Source organism: Lissotriton helveticus, chromosome 1_2 (genome assembly GCF_964261635.1).
Source record: "Lissotriton helveticus chromosome 1_2, aLisHel1.1, whole genome shotgun sequence".
Taxonomy (NCBI): Eukaryota; Metazoa; Chordata; class Amphibia; order Caudata; family Salamandridae; genus Lissotriton; species Lissotriton helveticus.
Window position 1 is genome coordinate 1,745,999 of NC_136058.1, and position 20,985 is coordinate 1,766,983.

Here is a 20,985-nt window from a genome sequence, read left to right on the forward strand (position 1 = left end):
GTGCAATGCCCTTAGTGCAACAGGTATGCCCAGGTCTGAGTCCCATGCTCACTCTGTCACTAAAACCAAGCTACACCTGACTGATGAGCCCCAATCACAGCAAAACTCATACTGATGATTGTGTTCCTGTTCAGGGAGGATTTGGCCTTGCAATTTTGAGCTGGACTGTTGCCATTGGAGCAGGGTCAAGACTGATTTGCATAGGCCTAGGTCCAAACCTTGGTGCCATGGTGTGCAAAATAACTATGGACTGGGATGCGGCCAAGCAATTACCAGCGGCTGAGATCAATTCAAGGATTCGTCCATCACTTTTTATATAAATTTTCAGCCTGGCACTTAGGGCCATATGTATCAAGCCGTTTTTGAAAACAAAGGCCGAAATTCGTAGAATTTCGGCCTTTGCGACTCGCAAACGGCCGTTTTGCATGTTTTGGAATGTATGAAACATTCCGAAAATAAGGAATTGCAAAGTTGTGCGACTCCTTATTTTGCCATAGCATTTGCGATTCCTTAAATGCTATGTATGTAGCATTTTTGGCTTGCGAATTTTGGTTAAGAATTCGCAAATTACCACCAACTTGTAGTTGATGGTAACTTGCGAATTCTTCTAAAAATGCACAATTTGGCTTTTTTTAAGGTGGCATGTACATTTAAGGGGTGCAGCAGGGTGTCTTTGAGACACCCCTGCACCCTTGCAATAATTCTCAAATTGAGATTAGCAAATTGCGAATTCGCAATTTGAGAATTATTTTGCATTCATTCCTATGGGCCTTCTGGCCAATAGGAATGCATTAAAAATTATTCCTTAATTGCGAATTCGCAAAATGCGAATTCGCAAATAAGGAAGCTTAAGGAATCGCAAAAAAAAGCGTTTTTTTTCATACCTACCATTTTGCAATTCCTAAATAGCGATTCCTTAAAATTCGCTATTTAGGAAATGCAAAATAGTTTGATGATACATATGGCCCCTGCTCCTTTACAAATGAAGCCCTATCCTGCACACTGACCCCACTTATCATGATTGTAGTGGAGAAAGGAAAACTTGTGTTTGTGTGCTAGGAAGGTATTTTCACCATATTTAGCTCACCAAATGACTAATAATATAAATGTCATAAACTAAATATAGAAATACAAAGAACATGTGGTGGAAAGTCATGCAGTGTCTCCTTCACGCGTACAAGCATCTGCAAAGTCATCCAATTTCTAAGTTTGCTTAGTGTATTTATAGCCTTTTTTTATATTTTCTAATCGACTCTTTGTTTCAAATAAATGATGCAATATTACAGACCTGTTTCAAAATCCAACTACACGGAGCCGCTTCTTTCACAGATAATACACGTTTACTTGTTGCAGTCTTTAGTTTGCCAGAGGCAGCTGTTTTCAGACTAATTTAGATGGTTGGGAAATTATAGGTTGGGTGTGAGGCTTACTTGCTGATCAGTCAAAAATATTTTTCCAGGTGTACAGGTATTCTTTCAACCTTTAAAAAAACAAATAAACACAGTTCTAGATATTTAATGGGTTGCCCTTGAAAAAAAACAAGCCAAACAAAGGCGTGTGCATCTGTTCTGCCATATTAGCAGATCTGAAATAACTATCAGGCGTGGACTGTAACAAATGAGCACACACTGTTTTATTCTCTGTGCGTGTCACGTTTCCCCCCAGGGAATGTGTAGTTCAGAGCACATATTACTGAAGTCACAGGACTCCAAATGGCGCCACACAGGGCTGGAATGGGAACCCAAAGTAGCCCTTGCAATTTTCTTGGACCAGCCCCTGGGGAAGCACTGCTGGCCCTGAGAGACTAGAAACTCATGCTTGGTGTTTTTAGGTCTCGCCTAGACGAAAGCAAAGCGAAGCTTTGCTGTCTGGCAAGACAACTTATGTAGTTACTTTTCGGGGAATGTGTACAGCAGAGTTCCACGCGCTTTCCCTTGCCGAGATTTGACCTCGGGAGCGCGCACGTCGCCGTGCCTCACATTCCCATTCACAAACAAAGCCTCACACACGCATGCGCACATACACACACTGCATACACACACGAACCCCCCCTTAAACAGACACACACACAGACAGACAGACGCACGCACAGACACACTCAATCAGACACACACGCGTACACCCCACCCCCACTCACCCCTCCTCTCCCTCAACACACTCACCTGTTCTGGCGGTGCTCGGCGGCGGTTCTGGCTCTCGGGCGGCGGTAGCGCTTTGCGGGGCTCTCTCACCACATGAGAGCCCCGCCTTCCCCATGCGCCCGGCCGCTCTTCACCCGGTCCCCCATCTCGGGACCGGGACTCAATGCGGAGCCTTCGTGGCTCCTCGGGCAGCTCTCTCTCCCTCTCGCCGCGATGGGGCGGGACTTCCGGTTGGGGCCGCGCTGTGATTGGCCGGCTTCCCAACCGCTTCCGGGTCGTCATAATAATAACAAAAGCGGAGTGTTTGTCAATTATAAGGACCTCCACTTATATTTTAGCGTGCCGGTCGGCTTTTCGAGATCAGCAAGCATATAAAGATTGTTGCGAAGATAGCTGTGCCGGAACAGAGGGGGAAAAAGTATGAGGATAGAATATCTACCGCATTAGATATAGTGTGACTATATTGACAACATTTACTTACTCAACAATGTTTACCGCGTGTCAATCGACGGGGGCTGGATATTAGCAAATGCAATGATCTGCAAAAGTATGGTGACGTCAGTACCTTGACAGAATGGAGCATTCGAATGAGGGAATCTTAAAACGAGCGGCTTACTTACTTATCAAGCAACTTTAAATGTTACACATTAATACGGGTTCACTAATTTAGCCCTTTTAAAAGAATTTGTTATTGACAAATTAATGCTTTTCATGCGCTATAAGTTACTAACACCGACTAACTTACTCCATTCCAATATGGCCGCTTTATTTCGCCCCTTGATATCACCCTTGTACGGCCAGCACATTAGCTTCGGCAGTCTCCTTTCGCTTTTCCACTTCTGTTCTAACCATAAAAACATCGCTCGCGAGGCACCGAGAAAGGGAACCTCGCCAGACCACCGTCTTGCCATCCATCGAGTTGTTGCTTGATAAGTAAGTAAGCCGCTCGTTTTAAGATTCCCTCATTCGAATGCTCCATTCTGTCCAGGTACTGACGTCACTCATGACTTTTGTCATGTACAGTACATCAGGGGTGTCCAACCATAGTCCAGGAGGACAGGATTCATGACAAATTTTCAAGATATGTGCATAAAATATACGTACACACTTTTCATCTAGACAAAACACTTTTCCTAGGCACCTGGGGTCTTACTGAAAATTTGCCCGAGTCCTTTATTACCTGGTTTGAACACCACTGGGTGACACCATTAACGCATGTTTACCACATATGCGAATCACACCTGCTCTGCACGTCATCACTAGCGGAAGTGCGATAGGACTTTCAGCATTAACACAACTTTACGCTCAGAGTTGGGTCACTTGGCGGTAACAGACGTGCAATAATTTTAACGCAGCACTCAGAACTGTATAGTCTAGATAGTACAAATAGAGTCCACGGCGTGATCCAAAATCTGTTCAATAGTGAAGTTCTCACACATCCATCCGATAAAAGCAATGTATGAAGACTTGTACATATAAACAAGTATTTGCAATGCAATAGGTCTCGCATTTGAGCTATTGAGATTGCAAATAAAAATGCCTTTTATTTATTTTTTCGTTTTTAAAACATAAATAAAAGGCATAATCATTTACAATGCCAATAACGTAAACTCGCGTAAATGCGAGACCTATTGCATTGAAAATGCTTGTTGTTACTGGGGCCGATATGGCAGCACAACTGCAAAACCGGTTCCTCCCCCCTCACCGGATTGGTCATCTTTCTGCTGCTTATTGCTTTATTTGGGTGTCACTGGTACTAATGAGGTGAAACCTTAGCCCAGCTAGTTTTAACATGTACAAATGTCAAAACAACGAGGTAACACATGATAAAATGGGCCACATTATGCGACATCATCTGCCTCTTCCTGCTACAAAATTGATTAAACACGGTCACATAATTTTGTCCTCCATTACCACATAATTCCAGTGGACCTTACAATACCAAAAAGGTAAGGTAATTGGTTCGGGAGTTATCAATTAAGTATATATTTCCCATACTTCCTTTTGTATGCATAATCTGACAACATACTAGTAGTGGTTATTTTGGTGTCGCTAAATGTGCAGATTGATATTTCTGTTGCCGATAAGTAGGCCTACAGCTGTATATATATTCAACATGTAATGGATCTATTGGTTCTCGATACAGTCAGGAGGCTGCCTTTTGACGTACCCTGAAAACCATAGGCAGAGGGCACTTTTGCCTCTGCTCTTTTGCTATGCATACTTTGACTAAAGTTGTGAAGATGAAGTAGCCTCTATGGCAGATGGCTGAACAGCAGGCAAGGAACCAGAACAGCAATAAGTGTTTGTTCGGTTCTTCAGGAAGTTCCCACATAGTGGCGGACCCAGAACCAGACACAAGTGCATGTGTCTGACCAGCTTGAATGTCCCACTGTACTGCAACTTAACTCAATGATTTAGCCACACGGATGATGATTTTGTCTTATGATACAGAACATATCTGCAGATAGCCTGGCAGGAGCTCCACACAGACCACTGCATGTAGCTTCAACAATCAACCCCCTTCCAAATGTCCTGTGACACCCACAACCTCTCTGGCTATCTTGCACCATCTTGGAAGCTCCGGATAATGAGAGTGTGGAACAGAGACAGTCACAGCAACAAAGTCCTCATTACTCCTGCACCTCTACAGGAGGGATCGGGGGAGGGGGATGGGGGAGGCATGTTTTTCTTCATACCCTTGAGCATTGAGCCCAACAGTGACTAACATGAAGGTGTGGTGACCCACAATGCTGCAGCTTCATTAAGTGCTTGCAACAAGTCAACAAGTTATATTACACAAGTTATATTAAGTTGTGGGTGTTGCATACATTTTAAATTTAAGGTGTTACTATAGCTTTAGAATATCTAATGTTTTTTGTAGTTTAAGTTGATATGTATAGAAAGAGTAAATAATGTTTTCCTAACTGTAATTAACTATAACTTACATTTTTTAATGGCTTTTATTTTTTAATTGAAAAAGTGTTTCAAATCATAGAGTAGCATGTCGTTGAGTGTGTGTTGTTAAATGGAGTGTCAGACTACAGTGGAGTGGCGTGGAGTGAAATACCGTAGAATGGAGTGGCATAGAGTGGAGTAGACCTGGGTCGCTTAAAGTGGAACAGCATAGAGTCGAGTGTCCTAGAGTTGATTGGAGTGGTGTAAAGTAGAATAGCGTAGAGTTGTCTGGCATAGAGTGGAGTGAAGTGACGTAGAGAGAGTTGTATAGACTGGAAAGCATAGAGTGGAATAGCATAGAGTGGAGTAGTGTAGAATTGGTTGCATAGAGTGGAGTGGCGTAGAGTGACGAAGAGTGGCGTGACATACAGTGGAGCAGCGTAGAGTGGTGTAAAGTCGTGTGGATTAGAGTAGAGTGGTATAGAATGGAGCGGCATAGAGTTGAATAGAGTGGAGTGGCATGGAATGGAGCGGCATGGAGTGGAGAGGAGTTGTATGTCCTATTTTTGAGTGTAGTTTAAACAAACATAGAGAGAAAATGGCTGAACAGATGTAGATGAAATTTTGTAGGAATATAGATCAATGTGTGGATAGGGTCCTACTTGATAGTAGATCTGAATTGGTTCAGTAGGGTTAAATTAGTTAGGCACAAAAACTTAGTGATATATTGTGCCACAGTATACCATGGTAATTTCACTGTATACTGCAGATGCCAATGACAAAGCAGGATATAATTGGCTAATGACTGTCTTTACAAAAAGTAAAAGTCAGCCATGTTGTATTAACCACACTTAGCCTGCGTTCTGGGTGGAGTGGCATAGAGTGGAATAGTGAAGAGTGGAGTGGTATAGAGTCAAGTGAAGTGGTATAGAGTGGAATAGCATCGAGTGGAGTGGTGTACAGTGGAGTGGCATAAAGTGGAGTAGGGTACATTGGATTAGCATAGAGTGGGTTGGCGTACATTGAAGTGGTGTAGCGCAGGGTTATGGAAACTATTATAAAATGGAATACATCTCATACGGTAGAGTAGAGTGCTGTACTTTACAGTGTTGGATACTGTCGTAGAGTGGAGTAAAATGTTGCACAATAGAGTATAAGTGCACAGAGTTGAGTACATATTTGGACAGTAAAGTGTATGAGGATAAAGTGGAGTACAGTCTAATAGAGAAGCATAGAGTGTAGTAGCGTTTTGTTGAGTGGAGTTATATAGAGTGGAGGAGAGTACACTGGAGTGGCGTAGAGTGGAGTAGCGTACAATGGAGAAGCATAAAGTGGAAAAGTGTAGAGTGGAGTGGTGTAGAGTGGAATAGCTCTTAGTGGAGTAGCGTACAGTGGAGGGCCATACAGTGGAGTAGCATAGCCTAGAGTGGTATACAGTGGAATGGTATAGAGTGTAATAGCGTACGGTGTAGTAGCGTACAGTGAAGTGGTGTATAGTGAAATGGTGTAGACTGGAGCGGTGTATTGTGGGATAGAATATATACAGAAGGTTTCAGTTCATAATATTTGCATTAAAAAATGCCAAAACAACACCGCACTATTTGTGTATTTCAGCTAAAGTTCCTGTATTGGAGACGCATGCACATGTACCATTCTCTAGCAAAAGTACCAGAAACTGGTATCTAAGGGGCAAATGCATCAAGCATTTTTCTTGTCGCCGTTTGCAAATGGAAAAAGGCCTTTTCCAATGCATGAACCTTTTTCCATTCGCAATTTAGGTAATCACAATTTTTTGCGATTACCTAAATTGTGAATGCATTTAGGGAATCGCAATTTGTGATTGCCTAATGGCGATGCGTGTAGCCTTTCCCTAAATGCGAACTGTACATTTAGGAAACGCTAATTACCGTCAATTTCAAGTTGATGGTAATTTGCGCATGCTTTGAAAAATGCACAAAAATGCATTTTTCAAAGTGGCATGTAGCGCACACATGCCCTTAAGGCATGTGTGTGCTGCACATGCATCTTGTGCACTTGCATCATTTTTTGGGGTGCTTCAGGGGGCTTTAGGCCCCCCGGCACCATTGGCTTTGCATTCGCAATTTGCTAATACCAATTTGGTAACGCAATTTGCGAAACATTACCATTCATTCCTATGGGCCTGTAGGCCCATAGGAATGAATGCAGTCACATTAGCTAATAGCTATTCGCTATTTACAGAATCGCTATTAGCTAATGTTAAGGAATCGCACATTTTACTACATGCATAGGCATTTGCGATTACCAAATAGCAATTCCTTAATAATCGCTATTTCGGAATCGCAATTTCAGATGTTGATGCATGTGCCAGTAAGACTGATAACAATCCAGTTTTGGAGAAACCTTAAACATGCCATATCTCAAATACTCTATATTAGTGAAAGAGCAACTATCTTATGTGACATATGTCTGTAGGAGTGCCAACAGGCCACATATCTTATCTGGCATGCATGATTAGCAAATGTAAAAATAAACATCTTATATAGACAGCATGCTCCACTTTTCCTTATATCCCAATATAATTGTGGCAGGATGTCTGTCTATTTTAGTGCAAGAAGGCTTAGGGGCAACCCATGATGTGTAATCACACACTGAGTAGGGATTTTACCTATTCTGTCTAAGTGTCCTCTGCATTCAAACTTGTAGTAAGAAAGGAAATAACTAAAGCAATGGGTTTCAGAATAGGTGTGAACATTGACCAACAATTATATACATACTAAAGGAAAATTCCATTGTGCCACAGCCTACCACCTATGTGGTGTGAATAAACTGCAACGGAGGTCGCCGGTTTGTTGGGCCTGTCAGAAGCGCTAATACCATGGGTTGATATCCTCTAATGCAACAATGTGCGGTTGTGATATAAGGTGAATGTTGTCCCTTTATAAAATTAAATCAGGGAATACTAAAATCAGTGGCAAAGAGTACACAGTTATGCTCTTTATTATATAGTCTCCTCTAGTATAAATTGCCACTTACCATGTATAAACTGCCAGATGGTCTATAGTAAGTGTCTTGTACTGTATTTTTAATGCAAATATTATTGACTGTGACCTTCTGTATATATTGTTTATATCTACTTTATAGCAAACTGTGGTATTTGTATTGTTTTTAGATTTGATGAAGTCGTAGGGATGGTAAACAACCTTTACAACGAAACTTTTACAACGCACTACCATTACAACGCGGTCATTACAACGCAAACCATTACAATGCATTGCGCTGGGGGGCGCTCTAGGAAAGGGAATAGGTTAATTTACTATCCAATAACCTTCCCTAGTGTCCACGGGGACTGGGGTTGGAATAGTAAATTAAACTATTCACTATCCAACACCAAAAAGCACTATGCGTTGTAATGGATTGCGATGTAAAAACCGCGTTGTAAAGGTAGGCGTTGTAATAGCCTGCGTTGTAACGTCATACATCCCGTAGGGATACTTCCCAGAGACGACGAAACACGTGTTGGCTAAAGGAGGTCTAACGGAAAAAGAAAAAAAATGAAAATAAAACTACAACACGAGTCAAGACAAGAAGCTCTCTGTGCTCATTATATTTTATGTTTTGAATGAACTTTGTGATAATGATTGCGTGTGCTTCATGAGTTTAACCATTGGGGTACAATTTTAGGATTGTAATTAGGGACGTAGGGTGTATCTTCTCATTATTTGAAAGCACCGCAGGATAAAACCCTGTTCGTATACAACTGTATGAGATGGTATTATGAGCGACTGAGACCTCACAAACATCCAAATGTTAAAATTAGTATTGTGGGATAGAGTGTAATAGCCGACAGTGGAGTGGCATACAGTGGAGTGAGGGACAGTGGAAGACCATGCAGTAGAGTGGCAGAGATTTAAGTTGCGTACAGTGTGATAGCGTACAATGGAGTGGCCTCGAATAGAATAGCATGGAGTGGAATAGTGTAGAGTAGACTAGCTTAGTGGGGATTAGCGTAGAGTGGAGTGGGGTAGACTGGGGTGGCGTAGAGTGGAGTCGGGTAGACTGGAATAGCATATAGTAGAGTGGCATAGAGTAGAGTAGCGTATAGTGGAGTGGCATACAGTGGAATAGCGTAGAGTGGAGTGGTAAACAGTGGAGTGGCGTAGAGTGCAATAGTGTATAGAGGAGTAACATACAGTGGAGTCGCTTACAGTGGAGTGGTGCAGACTGAGTGGTGTACATTGCAGAGGCACACCGTAAAGGGTTGTAGACTGGAGTGGGGTAGAGCGTAATAGCATACAGTGGTGTGGCATCCAATGGAATTGCGTAGAATGGAGTGGTGTAGAGTAGAGTGGCATACATGGGAGTGGCATAGAGTGGAGTAGCATGCAGTGTATGCCATAGAGTGGAGTAGCATAGAATATAATAGCATACAGTGGAGTGGCATACAGTGGAATAGCATAGAGTGGAGTGGCGTACAATGGAATGGCATATAGAAGACACATACCGCGTGCCGTAAATTGCAAAATACGGTTAGGAGAATTGCAAAGACTTGCAGTGAATTCACCGAAAGAATTAACGCAGCAGAAGGCGGATATCCGCTCTAGAGGATGAAGTGGTGGTACAAAGAGCCGATATGGATATGATAACATCTCATCGGGAGGATATGTAATTAAAGATAGTTGATTTAGAAAACCGGCTTCGACGAAATAACCTTAGGATACTGGGAATACCAGAGGGAATAGAAGGGACAGATGTCTGCAAGTTTGTAGAGGAACTTTTTCTTGAAGCTTTCCTGGAGCTAACAATGTGGAACCGGGCTAATGAGATACAGAGAGCCCATAGATTTCTGTTTTAACAGCCGGTTGGAAAAAAAGGTCAAACAGAAAACCGCCCTAGAGCAATTTTGATCAATTTGAACAATTTCTTGGCTTGGGAAGTGCTGTACGATTTGGCAAGACCTGACAGAAAATGACTAAGTAAGGGGATTCAGTTTTTCGTGATGCCAGATAACTGTCACCACACAGTAGAGAGAAGATGACACCTAAGACAACTAATCAGCCCTTTCCAGAACAAGGTGCACAGGCTTTTCTGCTGAACCCAGCAACACTGAAAGTGCTATATAAGGGCCAAACACAGTTCTTTGTATCGGAAATACAAGCCCAAGAATACCTGAATACTTTTTGAAATCCTTTGGAACTGTATGGAAATTCAAAATATATAAACAATATAGTTAAAACTACGAGATTAGAATACATTTGTTTAGATTAGGGTTGAGTATATATGCTAGTATAGTTAAAGAATGTGCAAACGTAGACGGCGTAACACTAGTAAGGAGACATCCAAAGAGACAGTAAAGGATGAAAATGTTGGCAAGCGAACAGAGAGGAGACTGGAGTGATGTCTCTCCCCATCGCAAGAGCCATAAGCCTTTTTCCATAGATGTTGGGTGTAGGGTGGGTGGGAGGGGGGGAGTCACAGGACGTGGAGGGGGTAGAGGGGGTGCTGAGTGGTGGGGTCACGGAAGGAGGGAAGCGATGGAGGGTAAAAGGGGAAGCTGTTGTAGGGGGTGGGCGGTTAGTAAAAAAAACAGAAATCAGATGTGTGCATATGTATACATAATGGAACACACAGTAATAAGAAGAGATCTCAGAATTATAGGCAGTGGCTATCTAAGATATCAATACTCGTAAATTATAGGTAAATATATGATTTGCTCATCAAATGTTGGTGGATTAAATGATAAAGTAAAACGGGCAAAGGTCTTCGAGATAATTACTATGCTGAACCCGGACGTCTTGTGTTTACAAGAGACGCACATTGCATGGGATAATAAATCATCTCTTGGGTACCAAGGGTATAACCTAGCTGTGTGCTCCGTCCAAACGTCTACAATGAGAGGAGTGGCTATATATATCAAGCATCGTAGCGGGACGGCCCGTCGAACAAAGTCAGATAGATGGGGCCGATGGGCCATAATGGAGTTATCCCTGGATTTAACTGTGGTTAATATATACAGGTCAAATTTGGATGATCCATATATTTGGGAAGAGCTGGACGTTGAGTTAGCCCACTGGCAATGCTCACTGATTATATGTGGTGATTTTAATTTACATATGGATGAAGATAGAGTTTTAAGTTCTTATGTTGAAAGGAAGCCTAAATTATTAAAAGCACTTTTTGCTCTTAAAAATAGTCATGGGCTAGCCGGTGTCTGGTTAAGAAAAACAACAAAATGATCCAGGCTTCACATACTATTTGCATCCCCATAAAAAATTTGTTCACCTAGACTACTTCTTTGCCCCTACTCAAATGCTGGACAATTTGGATTTAAAAAACTCCCACAGCTGTACTCGGGTCACAATCCACTAGTGTTGGAAATTAAGGAGGTTCAGGGTTTGAACAGACAAACTTCTTGGACTTTTGATAAAAAAACTATTATTGGATAAAGAGTTCTGTACCTATATCAAATATGGGACTCAGACTTTTTTTTATTTTAATAGATATAGGGCCAGATGTAGATAATTCATATTTACCGACTCTTAAATACCGAATTTTACCGATTCGGTATTTAAGAGTCGGTAAATATGAAGGGGGGAGATGTAGGTATTACAGATTCTGTAAATACCGAAACGTTAAGATTCGGTATTTAGCGATTCTGTAATTACAGAATCGGTATTTTCCATTGATTCCTATGGGCTGTGAAGCCCATAGGAATCAATGGGAAATACCGATTCTGTAATTACAGAATCGGTAAATACCGATTTTAGCAAGGGTGCAGGGGGTGTCACTTTGACACCCTCTAGCACCCCAAAGACGGGCATGTGAGCCATGTGGCACACAGACATGCCCTAAGGGCATGTCTGTCTGTCACATGGCTAGGTGTGCATGCACTAGGAATACAAAAGGGAGATTGCTGCACTGTTCCAATGGAGAGTGAGAGAACAGTTAACTGGCATGACCACAGATGTCAGAGTAACATCCTGGGGCATCCATTTTGTTGGATGTAATTGCCTCACACACCCCGAAGGATGTCATGCTTCATCATCGGCGGTTGCTCCTCGTCGGGGAGGCGGTGCAATCCCCGACGGGCTCACCTCAAAGAGGGGCTCTTTGGCGGAGATCTTTTTTCCAACAGCCTTATGGTGAGGTGGGGGTGTGTGGGCTGGGCTAGGTGTAATGGTGTGAGGGATATTAAAATGTAGCAAGGGGTACCGGAATCCAATTTATTCTGGGGGTCCCCTGGCTGCAGTTAAAAAAGTGGGGTTAGCTCACTAGGTGTCAGCAGGTTAGGTCGAGTGACCCTAGATGAGACTAAAGGTGATGCTGGTCGACATGTTTCTCGCTGTGGGTCTAGTCACCTGCGATTCATCAGGACCTTAATAAAGTGCAAGGGAAAACATGCTAGTGTCATGTGTGTCAATCGTTACCTCTGTGGGTACTCCTATGCCTAGACATAGAACAGAAAGAGGAGGACAATGGTTAATTACAAATCTGCATGTAAACAACTCAAGTCAATGCCAGGATGTATGACCTGTGGGGCATGCTGTTGGTGCTGGGGATTAATGTGCAACAACCAATGCATGCCTTGCAAATTGAGTGTGCAAAAGTGCATAGTGATCGGCACACACAATTATTGAGTCCGTGAGGAGGTTTGTGGTATAGTGCAGGCTAAAACCATAGGTTTAAAATAGGTAAAGGAAGATTAAAAAATGCAGCAGTTTGAGAGGACTGAACTGTCCTTCTAGTGAGGGATTTAAGCAGGTATAGTATTAAGGGCACCGTTTGTAATATGATGTGACTACATGAACAACACTCACACACTGTGACCACAAGGGGTATATATAGATTTAGAAGTCTCACGTGCCCCACTTACCTAATGGTTAAGGATTGAATGCCACATGAGGGGTCGGCGGGACTGAACATCAAGGAAGAGCCCAGGGTTTTAGCTGGAGATAAAGTGTAACATAGCGCTTATAGTTGGGTGGTTGCTAAAGCTGATGTTAATAAATCTCAATGCAGAGTTTGGGCTGAGAGGTAAAGGACCTCCACGCTGTCTCCCTCCGTTAAATCCCTGTCTGGTAGACTCACCTCCATATTCCTGTGTCCGCGTAGTCAGACCTACCCTTCTCCGCCGAGCTCGAGTAGATATGGGAGCTCGGCGGCCGGGGCTATTTAAACCACGCTGACAGGTCGGCGTGTGACGGCGCGTCTCCGCCTCCTCTGTCAGGTCACGTGGTTTGGGAGCTTTATGTGGCGGCCATCTTACAGCGGTGTGCTGGGGCGCATAGCGCTGAATGAACTTGATTCATAGTGGCTAATCTAGAGCATATTATTGTGCCAGGTGGGCAAATAAAGGGGGGTTAAAACGCCCCGTATTACCGGTGATAAATCCCCGCTGATGTGTGTGAGGAGCAGCTTTGTTAATGAAAACATCCTCTCTCATTTATGAAATACTCAGCGGCCATGTTGTGATGGGCACAGAATGGACTGACAAGTATGGTTATGGAATTATAGCGGTATGCTATGGATTGGTGAGCCTACAAACTAAGAATCAAGTATGGCATGTGGAACACGTTACATAGTGTGTGGTATCGCGTTGCATAGTGTTTGGTTTCAGCAACGGGGGCTGATGTTAAAACTATTAGGGTGGATCACTGTCAAAGATGTAACCAGTGAACTGGACCGTTGGATTCACAAGGGACTGGATAAGGTACTAGATATCCTATAGTGAGTGCCACGGAATATCCTCGTTAAGGCCCTGTTTGTCTGTAGACAATCGATGGATCCATCTCTGTTCTTTCCGGAACAGGGCATTACTTGGGCAGTTCGGACTGGCTTCAAGCACCACCCATCTCATGGAGTCTTCATCGTGGTTTTGTTCAACAAAATGTTTGCACATCTTGGTATGGGTCTTTTTGCAACGAAAGTTGCTGCGGTGTTCAATAATTCTCGTTTTAACGGGACGGGTGGTCATCCCGATGTAGAGTAGGTCACAAGGGCACTTGAGCATGTATATACAATGTGATGTATTACAATTAGTGTGCATGCACACCTGGATTCGGTATTTTACCACACAATTGGATTGTGTGGTAAAATACCGAATTTGTAGGGCCTTTGGGACTCTGAAGAGTCCCACCTACATCTGAAAGTTTCCGAATCGGTAAAAATACCGATTCGGTATTTTACCGATTCGGTAAATTTACCGAATCGGTAAAATATGCTCCCTACATACCAAAAACCCATTTACCGGTCGGTAACGGCCGAAATCGGCCGTTACCGGTCGGTAAATGGCTCCTACATCTGGCCCATAGTGCATCTCGAGCAGTGGTGTGGGATACATTTAAGGCTGCCCTGAGGGGGGAAGTGATAGGGTTTGTAGCCCATACACGGACGAAGCGTAAAATACAGATGGATCAACTGATTAACAAGCTTGCTAAACTTGAAATGGAACATATTCAAATAATTAATAATGGAGTCTTAGAAAATGTATTGGCACAGCATCTCTATATAATAGCACTGGCCAAATCTGAAATCAATCAGTATTTTCAAGAGAAGGTGGCCCAGAAATTTCAGACGTATCGTAAAGAATTGTATGAATACGGAGAGACAACAGGGAAATTATTGGCTCTAAGAACTAGACAAAAAAAATTAGGAATAATATATCAAAAATGCAAGATAAAAATGGTATAGTGGTTTCAAACCCGGAAAAGATTATTAAAGTCTTTGAGGAATGTTATACTAAACTATATCAAGCAGATGTCCTGACAGAGATACTGATAATAATGCTGCACCACTTCCTAGGGTAAACAATGAAACTTCTCAAGAATTAGAAAATTACTTTAGAAGAAGTACAGGAGGCACTGGGGTCTCTCATTGAGCAAAGCAGCGGGGCCAGATAAAATCCCTATAGATGTGTATAAAATGCTTTCAGCACAAATACTGCCCCTTCTGCAACATCTATTTTTGGATATCCAACATCGTGGAATACCTCCATTGTCATGGCAGGATACAGACGTTATAGTTTTTCTAAAGAAAGGTAAACCCCCTTGAACTGCCCTCCTCATATTGTCCAGTTTTTCTTATGAATTAGGACGCCAAATTATACTCTAAAATTATGGCCACCCGATTACAAAAGATCATAGTTCCACTTATTTCACCATGGCAACATGGCTTTATTCCTGGCCGGGGGACCACAGACCACACGAGGCGAGTAATATCAATATTGGACATCGCGGAGGTAGAGAAAAGAGCAGTGGCTGTGGTCCTCTTGGATGCAGAGAAAGCCTTTGATCGGATGGCCTGGCGATATTTGTGGGCTAAACTGGCTGAGAGAGGTTTTGGCAAAGGATTTATTCAGGCACTACAGGCTATGTATTATAAACCCCATGCAAGGATTCAAATAATGGGGCATACATCCAGGAGATTGGAGATAGAAAGGGGTACCCGTCAAGGTTGCCCCTGCTCCCCAATCCTGTTTGCGTTTTATTTAAATCCATTTATTTCTCAAATTTTAAACAATCAGCTAATTAAACCGGTAGTTTCTCATAGATATGAGACAAAAATTCTGGCATATGCTGACAACATTACCCTATTAACATGAGCTCCACAGGAGGCAATTATAGAAGTAGAAAGGATGGCAGAATAATTTGGGAGGTGGTCGGGATATCTTTTAAATAAATCAAAGACGCAAATTATCTGTTCCTCTCATTGTTTGTTACAAGATTCTCGAGTAACTGAGTCATCAACATATTTAGGGGTTATATTAACATCTAAAATAACTAACCTATGGGCACTAAATATAGACCCAGTGATGGGCTCAATTAATAGGGAGCTGAGACGCATAGGTCATTTACACCTTACAAAAATCGGAAGGATTAATGTAATTAAAATGACAATATTTGCTAAGATTTTATATTTCATTCGGGCTATTCTACTAGAGCTAGCAGCAAGCAAAATACGCAAAATTGAGGGGATGTTTTCTAATTTTATTTGGAGCTATCACAAAATCTGTCGCGCATACAAATATCTGATCCACCCAATTGACCAGGGGGGCTAGAATGTCCCCAACATTCAGCTGTATTATTGGGCTACCACTCTTCAACAACTAGGTACGCTCTATCATTGTGAAACTGAGCAAAATGATATGCTAAAAGTACCAACTATTTATCAACTGGCGATAGGGGAAGCTGCAGGAGGAATATTCCAACGTCAAGATGATATGAAAAAATATCAAAAGAAAGGCTATAAATGCATAGAGTGTGCCCTGAAAATTTGGAAAAGGATAGAGAAAATTTATAAAATAATAAGGTATACTAAGTATACATCACTTTCGCAATCTGATTTTTTACACCCGATTGTATATGATGGTATGGCTAGAAAATTGGAACAAGCGGGGATCGCTACACCGGCAGAGGTCTATTCAGATCAGGAATTGATTACGTTTATTGAGTTAGTTCAAAGGTTGGCCTACAGCGGGACTCGTGCTTTAAATATTTGCAAATACGTAATTGTATAAGAGGAATCCCTAAAGAAAGTATCAATCTGGGTCTGATACCAATTCTGCAGATTATGGGTAATTCTAAGAGTAGAATCAAAGATTTCTATCAAGAGCTGCTAAAGTTCATACCTGATGATGTTGAAAAGATAGAGCTAATTTGGATGAATGAACTAAATGATGGGGAGGTTGATATAGACAAGGTGTTGGAGGTTGGGAATAAAGTTTTTATGTCATCTAACCTAAAAACTCAACAATACAAAACCATTTATAATCTCTACAAAAGGGGGTGGTGATGGACGGAGCTTCTGAACCAATCAAACACTCACACCCAGTCAACAGATCTGGGTCTAATCCATCACCGTTCTTTAGCCCACTCTGCCACCCCAGTTCAGACATGGCCATGTGCAAATCAGTCTGACCCTGTGCCTCATGGGAACATTCCAGCCCGAACTGCCAAGCAATGCCTTCCCTGGACCGGAAACAAGCTTCCTAGGACCGGTTTCTGGCATTACAGACGTCTTCATCCAGGCTTGCTTGAATCCAGTGGCAAAGTGATCCAGGGAAAACATGGCAGTTCGGGCTGGACTGTTCCCATGAGGCACAGAGTCAGACTGATTTGCATATGGCCATGTCTGAACTGGGATGGTGGAGTGAGCTAAAGAATGGTGATGGATCAAACCCAGATCAGTTGACTGGGGGTGAGTGTTTGATTTGCTCAAACGCTCCGTCCATCATCCCCTTTGGTATCGCTTTGTTCGCCCTAAGTTGGCAGGGTATGCCCAGACGTGGGTCCCTTGCTCACTCTAGCACTGGATTCAAGATAGCCTGGCTGATGAGGATTATGAATCCGAAACCGGTCCCAGGATGCTTGTTTCTGGTCCAGGGAAAACATGGCTTGGCACTTCGGTCTGGACTGTTCCCATGAGGCACAGGGTCAGACTGATTTGCATATGGCCATGTCTAAACTGGGGTGGTGGAGTGAGCTAAAAAATGGTAATGGATTAAACCCAGATCAGTTGACTGGGGGTGAGTGTTTGATTTGCTCAAACGTTCCGTCCATCAACCCCTTGGTATCGCTTTGTTCGCCCTAAGTTGGCAGGGTATGCCCAGACGTGGGTCCCTTGCTCACTCTACCACTGGATTTAAGATAGCCTGGCTGATGAGGATTATGAATCCGAAACCGGTCCCAGGATGCTTGTTTCCGGTCCAGGGAAAACATGGCTTGGCACTTCAGGCTGGACTGTTCCCATGAGGCACAGGGTCAGACTGATTTGCTTATGGCCATGTCTGAACTGGGGTAGTGGAGTGAGCTAAAGAATGGTGATGGATCAAACCCAGATCAGTTGACTAGGGGTGAGTGTTTGATTTGCTCAAACGATCCGTCCATCATCCTCTTTGGTATCTCTTTGTTCGCCCTAAGTTGGCAGGGTATGCCCAGACGTGGGTCCCTTGCTCCCTCTACCAATGGATCCAGGATAGCCTGGCTGATGAGGATTATGAATCCCAAACCGGTCCCAGGATGCTTGTTTTCGGTCCAAGGAAAACATGGCTTGGCAGTTCGGGCTGGACTGTTCCCATGAGTCACAGGGTCAGACTGATTTGTATATGGCCATGTCGGAACTGGGGTGGTGGAGTGAGCTAAAGAATGGTGATGGATTAAACCCAGATCAGTTGACTGGGGGTGAGTGTTTGATTTGCTCAAACGCTCCATCCATCATCCCCTTTGGTATCGCTGTGTTCGCCCTAAGTTGACAGGGTATGCCCAGACGTGGGTCCCTTGCTCACTCTACCACCAGATTCAAGATAGCCTGGCTGATGAGGATTATGAATCCAAAACCGGTCCCAGGATGCTTGTTTCCGGTCCAGGGAAAACATGGCTTGGCAGTTCGGGCTGGACTGTTCCCATGAGGCACAGGGTCAGACTGATTTGCAGATGGCCATGTCTGAACTAAGGTGGTGGAGTGAGCTCAAGAATGGTGATGGATTAAACCCAGATCAGTTGACTGGGGGTGAGTGTTTTCGATTTGCTCAAACGCTCCATCCATCATCCCCTTTGGTATCCATTTATAATCTCTACTATATACCTTCCAAACTTTTTAAGTGAGGGAAAAGACAATCTGACGAATGCCCGAGAAGCCAAACCGGACCAGCCGATTTGATTCATATGTTTTTCTCATGTGGATAGTTAGATAGGTTAAAAGAAGGGATGAGTCTTTTATGCTCCAGACACTGGAGAAAAACATAAAAATCTCCCCTACACTGATGATATTAGGATATGATTGCAGGCTGCAGCTTGACTCAGTACAGAGGGATTTTGTGTTTTTAATAATATCAATTGCACGCCTTTTGATTGCCATAGTATGGAAGGATCAGGAACCCCCCACATTTCATCAGTGGCTGAATAGGTTAATATTTATTGGGCGGCAGGAAATTGCCCTCTATAAGTGTAAAGGGATAAAAACTATGAAAAAAGGTGTGAATATTTGGAAGCCATTAATTGTCTGGATGGAGGAACAAAATAAACAAGGTGTTGGCTAGTGGAATAGTCTGCTATTCGCTGTCAATTAGATATTTTGGAATAATTGCTGATACTCGGTGAAGCTCTTGGGGGAAAAGGGGGAGGTATTGCTTTAGTGCAATATAATATCAAGCTATATGATTGACTGTAATGAGTTTTATAGCTGCGCTATGTTCTTTGTGTATATGCTTTCTTTTTTTGTCTTGTTTTTTCTCTTCCCTTTTTCAAATACTGTACTGAAATATGTCTGCTAAAAAAAAAAAAGGAATGGCGTACAGTGGAATAGCATATACTGAAGTAGCATATTGCAGAGTGGCATACATTGGGGTGGCATACATTGGAGCGGCTTAGAGTGGAATTGCATATAGTGTAATAGCATAGAGTGTACTGGCGTAGAGTGGAGTGGTGTACAGTAATAGCGTAGAGCGGAGTGGTGTAGAGTGTAATGTTGCACAGTGGAGTGGCGTAGAGTGTAATAGTGTATAGTGGAGTAGCGTACAGTGGAGTGGTGTGGACTGGAGTGGTGTACAGTGGAGTGGGGTCGAGTGTAATAGCATGCAGTGGAGTGGGGTAGAGTGTAATAGCATGCAGTGGAGTGGTGTACATTGGAGTGGCATCAAAAGGGATAGTATTGAATGACATGGCATAGCGTGGAGTGCCTTACACTGGAAAGGAGTAGAGTGGAGAAGCATACTGTGGAATGGCATAAAGTGGGATAGCATATCGTAGTGTGGAGTGGCTTAGAGTGGCATGGCATAGAGTGCAATAGCATATAGTGGAGTACTAACAAAGGGTTTTTTTGTTCAGGGAAATGAAAGGGCGCTCTTCTGACTGTGGACGCAAGTTGTTTGGACCTAAAGGTTTGGATGTGGTTCAAAAGGGTGAGGGGATAAGCCCTATAACCCCCCAATTTTGTGATGGAGACAACCAACACAGTACAAGATTGCAACTAGATACCCATGCACACAACAAATAATAGTAAAAGATGAGTGTCGGTATTGACACATGTGCATTCCAAAACAAAGCCTAAATAAAAAAAAAGTTGTTTCTTGTACAATCCATCAGTATTGTGGTTTTTTAATTTTTTTCTTAAACAGACCAGCCGACACGTGTTTCGTCGCATGTGGGATAGTCTTCCTGCGTCTCCTCAGGGCTGGGAAAGATACAAATGACATTGATGGAATACATGTCCGTAATACGATGTTCATTAGTTCATTACAATAAGTCTCATAAAGAAACTTTAACTAGTTGAGAACCCAAACCGAAGAAGAACCATTGTCTGTGAGACACTCACTGTGCACGAGGAATATGTAAAGTGAAAAAGAGTGTAAAAGAAGAATGTGTGTAAGAGGGAAGGGAATGGATTGTGGTGAAATGGAATTTTACCAGAAGCGACATATGAAGAATCAAGAAAGGAAAAGTGATGTTTACTACGCAAGCCGTACAAGAAGGTGGTGGAGGAGTTGTAATAAATGTTGAAACATGCAAGTGCTCATTGTGAAATTGGGGATATAATATGAAAAGGGTAAGTTATATATAGGGCATACCTAAAATGAAATAAGCGTATCTTGGGTAGTCTGTATAAGAGAGTTGAGAGAGGAGAAAGAGTGTGGAACCCTAGAATTAAGGGTAAAGTGAGAATTATGAAAGAATGAAGCTCACCGCTCCGCCGGTGATAATTCCGACCCGGCAGGGCCCACGACTTTATCATAGATGTGCCAGTTGGGTAAGAACGAAATTTAACAGGGGATATAGAAACGAGGAGAGAAGAAGTGCATAAGTCATAAAGTACTCGAACTGTGATGTCTGAAAGTTCTAACAACGGTACTGCGCCGTGCTAAGGGGCGGTTAGGTTGAAGAGTGTAAAAAGGGTATAGTTCTCACTAGACGATCGTGTTTCTATGTGCTGGTACCAGTGTCCCGTAGGGTCCGTGTAGCTTGCAGTAATATCG